This window comes from Ricinus communis, chromosome 7 (assembly GCF_019578655.1).
Source record: "Ricinus communis isolate WT05 ecotype wild-type chromosome 7, ASM1957865v1, whole genome shotgun sequence".
Taxonomy (NCBI): domain Eukaryota; kingdom Viridiplantae; phylum Streptophyta; class Magnoliopsida; order Malpighiales; family Euphorbiaceae; genus Ricinus; species Ricinus communis.
In genome coordinates this window covers 16,184,159-16,198,207 of record NC_063262.1, presented here as the reverse complement: position 1 = coordinate 16,198,207, position 14,049 = coordinate 16,184,159, and positions in this window count along the sequence as shown.

The following is a 14,049-nucleotide window of genomic DNA, read 5'->3' as shown; positions in this document are numbered from 1 at the left end:
AGGTCCCGAATATGAGTACGGGCCCGAAATTGCCCAAAATGCTGGTCCAAATCACCTTTTACACATAAAAATATTATTCCCGACACTAAATATCTTCAAAAACATCGAAATAGAGGAATAAAAACAAGTTATGAACATATAAGCAATCAAGCAAATAAAAATGAATAAAGTCTAAAGAAAATAACAAAAACTAAAAACAACAACGTGAAAGCATAACCAAAATCGAATGTACAAAAATGCTTATTTTTGCTAAGTCCTAAGCTTGACTCATCCGGATCAACCCTCCTGTGCGTACAAAACTAGGTCAACTCGTTGCTCACCATCCAACGAGTTACCATGGTAAAGCTTTAATCGATGTCCATTCACTTTGAAATCTCCCTTCTCAGGATGATGCAACTCCACCACTCCATATGGAAAGACTTGTCTGACCTGAAATGGTCCAGACCACCGACTTTGCAGCTTTCTAATAAACATACGAAGGCGAGAGTTGTATAGCAACACTCGATCCCTGACTTGAAACTCCTTATGCCCACGAATCCTTTAATCATGCCATTTCTTCATCCTTGCTTTGTAAGTTAACGAAGCTCAGACGGCCGCCGGGCGCCACTCATCTAGCTTACTCACCGCCATCGCCGCTCCTTACCATGTAATCAATATCAAGTTAAGTCCTAAGGGCCCAAAGTGCCCTATGCTCTAACTCAACAAGCAAATGACATGACTTTCCATAAACAAGGCGATAGGGCGTAAAACCTATAGATGTCCTAAAAGCCGTCCTAAACGCCCGTAATGCATCATCTAACTTAAGAGCCCAATCTTTCCTACTGGTACCAACGATTCTCTCTAAAATACGCTTAATACCTGATGGGTGCTACTCGTGTTAGCTACAATCTAAGGCAGTGTACCTATCGATGCAGTCTAGCACTAATGGCGAGTATCAAGGTCGTATTCCTCGGGAAAGCGAAAGCCCAGAGTTACTCCTTTGTTCTTTGTTATATTAACCTAAAATGGATGATGAATAAATTCTAAACTAACTATTAACTACGAGCTAAGTTCCGAGGGAGATGCAGGAGTAATTGATAAGTGAAATAATCAAGACAAGAAGATAAACCCAAAGAGAATCTAAACTAGTTGGCAATCAAACAAAAGATAAAGGATCGGTGAGTCTAATTATGCTACCCGTGATCTATTCTTAACCGAATTCGGTTTCTCTCGAGATAACCGAATTCCTAAACCTAATAACCTAAAGTTGGAATCTCTTCCTAACGATTGATTCTTAAATTAGCATTAAGCTTTAATCCGCTCTATTAAGCTTTGTTAATTCTTAATCCGGCTAGTTAATTATCCTTATCTCTAAGCGATTATTAACCGGTTCTTGTTATTCAAAATTCCAATTGCCAAACGGATTTCTCAATCTCATAAAGCAATCTAAACATCACAATTCACAACGTCTCATGAATAATGCATAATCTTATTAATCACCGAAAACAAGAAGAATACAAAACCAACTCAAACAATCCAACAATATAATATCAAGCCAACATAGTAAAGAAATCCCAATGGATTAAATCAGTCTAGCTAAACATGTTCATATTTAAAACAATCTAGGAAATCAATTACAATGAAAGAATAATGAAAATAAAACATGTACACCCTTTTCTCTCGAATTGGATGAACTGCTCCAAATCTGGATCTACACTTTGATTAATCTCCCAAACTGCCTCTTGAATTGCTCCACCATCGTTTGCACTCGGAATCTTACGATTCCGGATTCTTACTCACCTAACTCTCTCTCGCACTCAAGATTGTGCAGAACCGAACCAAACCACTGGGGCTCAATGTCACTCTTTTTTCCCCCTCCTCTTAAGAAAAACTCATTTTTCTTATATATTAACTCGACGGCCGTGTTCAAGGTCAGCCGGTCAGCACTACCAAGTCCAAGCCGGCCAAACCGTGATCTCACCAGGTTTCACCACTACCGTGTTCCTCCCCGTGTTGGCCACCACGGGCCGTGTTTCTCCTCAGGCTGCCACCACGGCCGCGGCCAAGGCCGTGGTGGCTATGGAAACCGTGCCCCAAAGTGCCAATTTCAAGAATCAGTTAATGGTTGAGCACGGCCGAGTCCGTGCCGCTCAATGTATGCATTCGCGGGCTCTTGTTCGATCTTGATGAATTCTCGTCCATTTCGCACGTATTGATCTATAATTGCTTAAACAACGATGATGGTCCTATAAATGTTCCTGAAATGCAAAAGAACATAAAACACGGGTGATCTGGGAATAAAAGCACAATAATTGCTAAGAACATACGCAATAATATGCAAGCAAATACGTGTAAAACTATGCTCATCAATACCCCTATTAGTTACCTCAACCTGCCCACTAGTCTGGGGGTGATAAGGAGTAGAGAACCGAGTAACCCCTGCATCATTAAGTACCTTCTAACCGGCATTGCAAATGTGTTCCTCTATCACTAATAAGCGCCTTAAGTGCGCCAAACCTAGCAAACAATCGCTTAAGGAACCTACAAATAACCCTGGCATCATTAGTGGCTACAGCCTGAGCTTCATGCCACATAGAAAAGTATTCAACGACAACCAGAATGTACTTATTACCATATGAAGAGGGAAAGGGTCCCATGAAGTCGATGCCCCAAACATAAAAAATCTCAACAACTTGCACACTAGTTTGGGGCATCTCATCACGAGAAGAGATATTACCCGTGCGCTGATAAGCATCATAAACCTGAATGAATTTAGAGCGTAGGCCAATAGAATCCTGCCTCTAGCACCTTCATCGCTGTATGGTTTGTCGCTTGATGCCCTCCAGTGGGTCCCTCATGGCAGTGCCTCAATATTTGGAGGGTCTCTTCACCATAAACACAACGACGAATCACCTGATCTGCACACACTCTAAACAAGAAGGGATCTTCCCAAATGTAGTATTTCAAATCAGTAAAGAATTTCTTTTTTTGCTGATAAGTTATACCCTTTGGTAGAACCTTAGCAACCAAATAGTTAGCATAATCTGAAAACCAGGGAGTATTAGTGTATACCTAAGTGACATATAAATACTCCTCTGGAAATCGATCGTCTATGGCCATCTCATCAAGTGCATCCAAGTGAGGATTCTCCAATCTCGATAAATGGTCCGCTGCCAGATTCTCCGCACCCTTCTTATCCTTGATCTCGACACCAAATTCCCGCAACAATGTAATCCAATCAATCAACTTTGCCACATCATTTTCGGAATAAGTACTTCAATACCGAGTGGTCCGTCAAGACAATGGTCTTGGAGAGAACAAGTGATGTGCGTAAAATACACACATCTAAATAGGGTTTTTACGATTGATTTTATGGACATTTGGATGTGAATTGGTCCCAACACTCACCCTATGCGTCTATTTGTGTGCATTAGGTCCAAAAGAAGTCAAAGGATGATAAAAGGAAGAATTTGAGCATAATTGGACGCTGAAGCTGCCGAAACAAGCTAAGTACGAGCATGAGGAAGCTGAACATGGCCATGTTGGTTTCAACACTGGCCGTGTTCCCAACATGGGCACAAACATGGCCGTGTTGGGTATCATCAAACATAAAAGAAAAATAAGTTCTTAAGGAGCACGGCCACAGAGAGTAACACGGCCAAGAACACCACACAGTGTTGGGAACACGGCTACCAACACGGTCTTGTTGGCGGCGATAGGGGGAATTAATTAAAAGAAAGAAGAGACAAAAGAAATAAAGGAGAGCGGGGGGAGAACGTCCCAAACCCTAATTTTTCTCTCCCTAAGGGTTTTCTGAGTTGAAACCAAGGGAAAAGGAGACTTGGATCAAGGTTTGAATCGAATTCCCTTCAAAGATTGAAGATTGGGCGAGGTTCATTGATTGGTTTTCAAATCGAGCAAGAGGAACAAGAATCGATTCAATTCGAGCAAGAGGAATTGGGGCTGTTTACTCTCATCCAATGGTGTAATCGGGTTTTCTCTACTTTTACTCATTGTTGTAATTGAATTCTTGTGTATTTTGATAATGAACATGATTAGCTAGATTGATTAAATCCATTGGGATTTCTTTACTATGTTGGCTTAGTATTATATTGTTGGATTGTTTGGGTTAGTTTTGTATTCTTCTTGCTTTTAGTATTAATAAGATAATGCATCATTCATGAGACGTTGTGAATTGTGTGTTTAGATTGCTTTGTATGATTGAGAAGTCCATTTGGCAATTGGAATTTTAAATAGCAAGAACCGGTTAATAATCGCTTAGAGATAAGGATAATTGACTAGCCGGATTAAGAATTAACAAAGCTTAATAGAGGCAGATTAAAGCCTAATGCTAATTGAAGAATCAATCGTTAGGAAGAGATTTCAACTTTAGGTTATTAGATTTAGGAATTCGGTTATCTCGAGAGAGAAACTGAATTCGGTTAAGAATTCATCCACGGGTAGCATAATTAGACTTACCAATCCTTTATCTTTTGTTTGATTGCCAACTAGTTTAGGTTCCCTTTGGGTTTGCTCTCTTGCCTTGGTTGTTTTAGTTATCAATTACTCCTGCATCTCCCTTAGAACTTAGCTTGTAGCTATTAGTTAGTTTAGAAATTATTCATTGCTAATTTTAGGTTAATATAACAAAGAACAAAGGAGTAACTCTGGGCTTTCACTTTCCTGAGGAATACAACCTTGATACTTGCCATTAGTGCTAGACTGCATTGATAGGTACACTGCCTTAGATTGTGGTTAACACATTTAGCCTATCAATGAGGTACGATCTAAACTTGTCGAAGGCGTAAACAACAGCCAACAACTCCTTCTCCGTGGTAGTGTAGTGCTTTTGGGCTCCTGTCAAAGTCTTACTAGCATAATAGATGGGTTGGAACTTCTTTTTAATCCTCTGTCCAAGCACAGCTCCAACTGTATAATCACTAGGATCGACATTAGCTCAAAAGGTAGCCCCCAATCAGGTGAAAGCATGATCGAGGCTGTAGTCAGAAGTTTCTTAAGTAACTCAAAAGCAGCCAAGCATGCATCATAAAAAACAAAAGGTACATCCTTAACTAACAACTAAGTAAGAGGCCTAGCAATCTTAGAGAAATCTCTAATAAATCTCCTATAAAACCTTGCATGGCCTATAAAACTCTTAATTGCCTTAACAGAACTAGGAGGAGGTAGCTTAGATATAACCTCTATCTTAGCTCTGTCCACCTCCATCCCAGCCTGAGAGATCTTATGCCCTAACACAATCCCCTCTTTCACCATGAAATGACATTTTTCCCAATTCAATACCAAGTTAGCCTCAATACACCTAGCTAACATATGCTCAAGATTTTCCAAATAAAGAGAGAAGGAATCACCAAAAATAGAGAAGTCATCCATAAATACCTCCATAGACTCCTTAATCATGTCCTCGAAAATAGCCATCATGCACTACTGAAATGTAGCCGGTGCATTGCACAGTCCGAATGGCATCCATCTGTAGGTGAACGTCCCATAGGGGTAGGTGAAAGTAGTCTTCTCTTGGTCCTCAGGTGCAATAGGGATCTAGAAATAACCTGAAAAACCATCAAGAAAATAATAAAACATGTGACCTACCAAACGCTCAATCATCTGATCAATAAAAGGAAGAGGGAAATGATCCTTCCGAGTTGCATCATTAAGCCTCATGTAATCAATGCAAACTCAAAAGCTCGTTACCATCCGAGTCGGGATCAATTCATCCTTCTCATTCCTTACCACCATCATGCCTTCTTTTTTGGGCACAACCTGTACAGGACTCACCCACGAACTGTCAGAAATGGGATATATCAAACCTGCATCAAGAAGTTTAATTACCTCCTTCTTCACCACTTCTTTCATGTTCGGGTTGAGTCGTTTCTGAGCTGAACAACTGGCCTGATATTGTCCTCTAACGAAATCTTATAAGAGCAGAAACTTGGATTTATGCCTGGGATGTCAGCTATCTTGAAGGCAAAGGCCTTCATGTACTTCTTTAGAACTTCCAACAACATGGTTTGTTCTTTAGGAGTTAGATCAGCTGCGATGATCACTGGCAAGCGCTTCTCTTCATCCAAGAAAGCATAAATCAAGTGGCTCAGTAATTCCTTCAATTCTAGGACTGGTGGGTCCTCGAATGAAGTTCGTACCTTCTACATTCCACACCTGTCAAGAAAAAGATAAGAATCAGTTGACAAGCTCAGCTCAGCAGCCAATAAAACAGCAAGTTGCTCCAACACTTGCTCGTTGGACAACTCCTTCTCATCCTCAGCTAATGCTACTTGCAAAGGGTGAGAACATAACATTTCCTGCAAATGAGACTCAACCACATCATCAATCACATCGACAGAATATACAGCATTATCATGGTCTAATGACTGTCTCATAGAAGTGGCTAGGTCAAAGGTGATGGTCTCATCATCAACTCTAAGCTTAAGTGATGTGTGCTACTCGTGTTAGCTACAATCTAAGGCAGTGTACCTATCGATGCAGTCTAGCACTAATGGCGAGTATCAAGGTCGTATTCCTCGAGAAAGTGAAAGCCCAGAGTTACTCCTTTGTTCTTTGTTATATTAACCTAAAATTAGCGATAAATAATTTCTAAACTAACTAATAGCTACAAGCTAAATCCTAAGGGAGATGCAAGAGTGATTGATAAATGAAATAATCAAGATAAGAAGACAAACCCAAAGGGAATCTAAACTAGTTGGCAATGAAATAAAAGATAAAGGATCGGTGAGTCTAATTATGCTACCCGTGATTTTTAATCAATTCGGTTTCTCTCGAGATAACCGAATTCCTAAACCTAATAACCTAAAGTTGGAATCTCTTCCTAACGATTGATTCTTAAATTAGCATTAAGCTTTAATCCGCCTCTATTAAGCTTTGTTAATTCTTAATCCGGCTAGTTAATACTGAAAACAAGAAGAATACAAAATTAACCCAAACAATCCAACAATATAATATCAAGCCAACATAGTAAAGAAATCCCAATGGATTTAATCAATCTAGCTAATCATGTTCATTCTCAAAGTATACAAGAATTCAATTACAACAATAAGCAAAGGTAGAGAAAACCCGATTACACCCTTGGATGAGAGTAAACAACCCTAAATCCTTTTGCTCTAATTGAATCGATTCTTGTTCCTCTTGCACGATTTGAAAATCAATCAACGAACCTCCCCCAATCTTCGATCCTTCTAGGGAATCTGATTGAAACCTTGATCCAAGTCTCGTTTTCTCTTAGTTTCAACTCAGAAAACTCTTAGAGAAAGAAAAATTAGGGTTTGGGACGTTCTAGCCCTAGCCTCCTCTTTTTTTTCCTCTCTTCGTTCTTTTAATTAATACCCCATGTCGCCTCCAACACGGCCGTGTCCCTGGCCGTGTTAAGGACACGGGCTGGTGTTCCTGGCCGTATACTCTCGGCCGGTCTATAAGATCTACTTCTTCTTTGATGTCCAACACGGCCGTGTTGGTTCCCGTGTTGGTAACACGGCATGTGTTTGTGACCATGTTAAGAACACTGGCAGTGTTGAGACCAACACGACCATGTTCAGCTTCCTCATGCTCGTACTTAGCTCGTTTCGGCAGCTTTGACGTCCAATTATGCTCCAATTCTTTCCTTTTTCATTCTTTGACTTCTTTTGGACCTAATGCACACAAACATACGCATAGGGTGAGTGTTGATACCAATTCACATCCAAATATCCATAAAATCGATCTTAAAAACTCCATTTAGATGTGTGTATTTTACGCACATCAAATAACCCCACACTTAGCTCATTGCTTGTCCTCAAGCAATCAAAAGTAAAATAAGGAAAATAAACCACTAAGAAACAACACTTAAACTGACAGACAAACTAGAGAGCTCCTGCACATATCCTTAACAAGTGTAAGTCAAACAGACAGAAACGAAGCAATCAATTCAAGTATCACAACCAAGATGCTATTGATTCACAAAATACTATCTCAACAAAATTATTTAGAACCAACTCCTCACCAGATTCACTCTAAATCACTCAAAGTGTTTAAATGGGTAGTGTTTAATCGCTCAATGCATCAACTACTGCCTTACTTACTATATGCTTGCTCTTAAATCCTACTCCTACCACTTATGGAGAGTTAACAACCATGTCAAGAGGTCTTTATAAAGGTTGTAATGGGGATTAGGTAAGGGTAGGTAAATTTGGTCAGAGTTGAACCTATGGTGTTCTGCAATGAAATACATGACCTGCACACAAGTCACAATAATCACAATGGGTAAACAATGGATAGTAGTCCAAGGTGGGAAATAGGAATCAAGTCAAAATGTTTAGCTCACTTACTTTCTTTCTTTTCATCACCTTTCCCTCTTATTCTTCTTTTTATATATTTTTCTTCTTTCTTTTTTTTTCTTTTTTTTTCTTTTTTTCATAAGGGAAGAACATTCACATAATAGAGTGAATTTATTTTTGGATTGAAGTAAGCTGCTACAAGATTCCAAAGCTATTCCCAAGACAAAAATTCCCGATAAAAACAACTCATGTGCAAAATCATAACCCAAAGCAGAATAAAACTAAGTGGTAATGGAATATGATAAAAAATGGTGAAAGAAAGGGTTATCTACAGAATCAATAAACGAATGAAGGCTATTTGGCTAGAATGAAAACCTAAGTGCCTCTATCATACCAAAGTGTTAAACTCTCCTTGTGGCCCTCATAAGCATTACCGAGCAAGTTCTAAAGGTAAAGACAGTAATCGACACTCTCAACAAGAAATAAATACAAGCATATAAAGTGTATGCTCACAATTTAGGCTCAATTTCTCAAAAGTGTGCTTTTGAGTAGGTTCCAAACAAAAATCATCAAAACAGAATTAAATAAACCAAAGCAACTTAGTGCAAAACTCAAACTAATTATCTTACATTCTTCTGCAAAACTCAACACTATCGGTTTTACTTGATCACATGGACATAAACAGGATTTCAAAATCAAGTCAACAGTAAGAGCATCGAAACAAAGTGAAAAATTTTCAAAATTTTACAAAAAATTGCACAAAGAATAAACAAATAACTAAGATGGGATAAATATCACCTACCCCACACTTGAAGGACACACTGTCCTCAGTGTACAAAATATATGAAATGAAAAAGGAAAAAGAAACTAATACTGCCCTGATTATGGCTCTGGAGTGAAAAGAGGTGCATCAACAGTATACTGTGGCGCCCGGTCTCGGTGGAGGAGTGGCTCTCCGATGATTGAAAGTAGTGTCACATGCGTGAGCCGGTGGATCAGCAGGAGCACAATAGGAGGCTCGTCAGTCACTGTGTTGAAAGGTGCTCACGGAGAGGGAGGGCCGCCTAGATCATCCGCTGTAGGATGTCAAATGGCTCGCTCTGAACCCGGCTCGACAGTGCAAAAGTCATAGCAAAATATCATCAAACATGTCATTGGCCATAGAGGCCTCTAACCTACCTCCCTACTCACCAGGGCTTGAAGCATAGCCCTCGCCTCTCAAACTGAGCCATCATCCGCTCAAACTCACCGATCAGAAAAAGGTCCTGTTGAAAAGCCTCTTGTCGAATGAAATGCCGCCGCTCCTCCGCCAACCTCTCGCACTCTAAGCCGCAGCTCTCTAAACTCAATTGGGAGACTCCTAAGACCCAAGGAGTCAAGTAGACGGTCCTGAGGAAGACTCCAAAATATCAAGAAGGTGGGACATCCTGTACCATGGGCTCGTGGGCAGTCGCCTCTCCGAAAGGCCGCCAAGAGAGCATTCCTCGCCTATACTCTAGTCCTAGCTGGACCGCCTACGAGTCACCATCCCCATACTAACCATCCGGGAAGTCCCAACGTTTCCATCACTCCCACCACAAATGTGGTATCGCTTCCTCCAAAACTCCTAAGCTCCTAGCCACCGAGTAATGTAAGTCCCAAAATAGAAAAATACCTTCTTTGAGTTGTTCCAAGGCACCGATCCGTCTCGCCAATAAGTACCCCATGTCGATGCACTAGTGCCGGTGCACGTAGCATATAAACAGTTTACCGGGTAACCACACCACCACTATCTCCTCTGCCGTTGATGGTCCTAGCCAAAGAATGCATGCAAGTACCGCATTCCCTCGTGTTAGACGCCTTTGCATCACGGGCATCAGAACCCCCAAGGTCATCAGAATCTCACCACATCTCAGGATATGACACACCAGCGTGTGTATACAAATGACTATAAACCTCTCCAGTTGCATCCTCCTCACCCACAAGCCTAAGTGTACCCTAAATCACGACACTCATCGTGAAAGTCCTTGTCTCGAATCGATCGATTCTATTGTTGGAAGTCCCGCAACCGGCTTTGCAGAAAGAAAGTGCCGACAAACTCCACAAATAACTCCCTATATGTTGGTTCAACAATGTCAAAGAAATGTTGAAATGGGGTGTCTCAAGATACTCATGACCGCAGCCTATAAGTCCGATAGTCTCCAAGTCACGCCTATCCCACGCCTTTCCCAAATCTTTGGCCTCATCGATTGATATCTCCGCCAAAGGTGGGCTGCCTTGAAAAGTAGGAATCACTGGCGCAAGTGGTCTAATTCGACCGAACTAGCTCTGCAGCCCGATGATCGAGAGGAAGAGGAACCATCTGGCCCCGCCTCCTTCGCAAACTCCTCGATCCTCATCCGGTGGACATGGTACCTGAAAAGAAAACTTTTAGTACTAAGGATCAACAAAATTCGCAAAGATAACGGCATAAAATGGACAAACCAAATGATTTAACTATATAAAATTAAATTGCTCAATGTCTTGCAAAGAAAATTTAATCCACAAACACCGCCAACCAGACAGCTACCATAACATGAAAAACAGAGTATTATCATCTATGATGAGCCTATTGTTTAGCAACCGGCAATAATAATAAAGAGAAAAATAAGGAATTAATCACAATCATAAATAATGGTAGAAAGAAAAACGGAAAATATGAGCAAGTTAAGTATATAAACTATATTAAAGAAAATAAAAGAAAATTAAGCACAAACATGAATGTAAATGCATGCACCAAATAATAAAATAAGGGAATAAACAAAAATAAATAATAAAAAAATTTGAAACACAAAATTCGAACACAAAAAAAATATATATATATATATATATATATATATAAATTCGAACTAATATCAAAATAAAATAATGAAAATGAAGTTGGAGGGTACTTACTTGACAAACGCAATATTCAAAGCCTTGAGATGAGAAATAAGAAGTGAATGAGTAAGAGAGGAGATAATTGCCAAACTAAGGGAGAGCAAAATTTTGAAGATTTTGAATGAAGTGGTATATATAAGCAGTGGTGGAACACGCCCATGTTCTCCACTGTGGACGGTTCATGAACACTATCCTATATCAGCCGTGTTAAGCGAATTAAAACGTCGACTTACCACTTCGAGAACACGCCTGTCATGGACACGGCCTTGGACACGGACGCATATGGACACGGCAGGCATAAATTACCGTAGTTAGTCAGGACGTGTTCATCTTAGTTTGATTTTCTTCAATTAGAACACGGGACGTGTTAACGAACATGATCTTGAACACGCCTGTGTTGATCTCCAGGAAATGCAAAAGTTGCGATTCTCAGCACTTTCTCACTCATTCTCACCTGCAAAACCAATAAGTCCTCAACTCATACACTCAACATAAATAAAACTTAACAAAAACCAACTATAAAACCTAATCAACTAAGTTCACAATGCAAGGGTAAAGTATTCAAATTGAAAAATAGAATTTGGGGTGCCTCCCAAAAGCGCTTCTTTTTTATGTGATGAGTCTTCTTAGCTAGACTCATGGTGAAAAGCAAATGGGCGTGATCGACGACCATCCATCCTTCTTCCAAGCAAATGGCTTCAAGTATCCGCTTAGAGGGATAATCGTCAATGTCCTCTTCCCGATTATCAAGCAAGCTGCCAGTATGATGGGCAAGACTCGCTCCTCGTATAATTGCACGTAATCATGATGCTCTAGGGGCTCTTCCAATTTGAAAGCTGAAGTTTCACCAATTGGAAGGATTGACGGTTGGGCAATTTCTTCAGGAACGTCAATGGTTTCCTCTAGTCCTTGTCTTGGTTCACTTGCTAGAAGAAATTCGAGCTCCTCCGAGACTTCTTCATTGGATAACTCATGCTCATCTTCCATTATCGAACGGACTTGTGGAAAATCCACCAAAAATTCCTCTAACTACAACTCAGCATCATCGACTATACGTTCCTGTTGGTAGTCTTTCAAAGGAATCATGTTCGCCTCTTCCTTTTCTGGTTCCATCTCCGTGTTCAAGAAATCGTCCTGCACATAAGCATCATCGTCAAACATAATAGATAAACCAGAAAAATTCTCACCTGAATGTAAAGTGACGGCGCTCAAATGTTCCTCGGATTCAGTAGCGTTTGATGGAGTTCCCGATTGCTCTTCAGCTAGTAACTTGAAGATTAAGCCTACTTGATGCTCTATGTTGTTAATCGAGGCTTGTTGATCTTCAAGTATCCTCTCTGTTTGTTGGAATCTATCATCAAGACTTGTAATGAACCTCATCATCAGCTCCTCCGACACTAACTCTTCATCTTGAGTTGAAGGTGCAAGATTAGGCTGCTGATGTGGTTACTGAGATTCTAGTGGTTCTGGGCCATCTAAGCTCCATCCATAGGGTGAATGAGTGCTCCATACGAGTCATTTGGCCAATTGCCCGTATAATTCACCTGTTCATAGTTATAAGAACAATGAGCAACATCACTATACAATGGACAATCATTACTCAAATGTAAACCACAACAAAATTCACAAAAAAACTTGAGACGAAAGGATAGGAGTGGAGAGTTTATCGGTAGCCCTGCAAAACGATTCCACTCGAGCTTCTAAAGATGCACGGGTATCCCAATTTTTAGCACTCTTTTGGTTCCTAATCCCATTTTCCAATACGTCATATAAAGAGTTTGAGTTTAGCATTGAACCTCCTTATCATTCACTATCTGAATCATAAACTTAAACAAAATAAATATATACAAACAAAACAAAAATAAATATAAATAAAAATTAAAAAAATGGCTAAATTAACAAATAGCAAATTTCACTCTAGTTTTCAAACAGTCCCCGGCAACGGCGCTAAAAACTTGATGTGTGCTACTCGTGTTAGCTACAATCTAAGGCAGTGTACCTATCGATGCAATTAGCACTAATGGCGGTATCAAGGTCGTATTCCTCGGAAAGTGAAAGCCCGAGTTACTCCTTTGTTCTTTGTTATATTAACCTAAAATTAGTGATAAATAATTTCTAAACTAACTAATAGCTACAAGCTAAGTCCTAAGGGAGATGCAAGAGTGATTGATAAATGAAATAATCAAGACAAGAAGACAAACCCAAAGGGAATCTAAACTAGTTGGCAATCAAACAAAAGATAAAGGATCGGTGAGTCTAATTATGCTACCTGTGATTTATTCTTAATCAATTCGGTTTCTCTCTCGAGATAACCGAATTCCTAAACCTAATAACCTAAAGTTGGAATCTCTTCCTAACGATTGATTCTTAAATTAGCATTAAGCTTTAATCAGATCTATTAAGCTTTGTTAATTCTTAATCCGGCTAGTTAATTATCCTTATCTCTAAGCGATTATTAACCAGCTCGCTATTCAAAATTCCAATTGCCAAATGGACTTCTCAATCACATAAAGCAATCTAAACATACAATTCACAACGTCTCATGAATAATGCATTATCTTATTAATACCGAAAACAAGAAGAATACAAAATTAACCCAAACAATCCAACAATATAATATCAAGCCAACATAGTAAAGAAATCCCAATGGATTTAATCAATCTAGCTAATCATGTTCATTCTCAAAGTATACAAGAATTCAATTACAACAATAAGCAAAGGTAGAGAAACCCGATTACACCCTTGGACGAGAGTAACAATTTCAAACCTTTTGCTCTAATTAAATCGATTCTTGTTCCTCTTGCTCGATTTGAAAATCAATCAACGAACCTCGCCCCAATCTTCTATCCTTCAAGTGGAACTGATTAAAACCTTGATCCAAGTCTTCTTT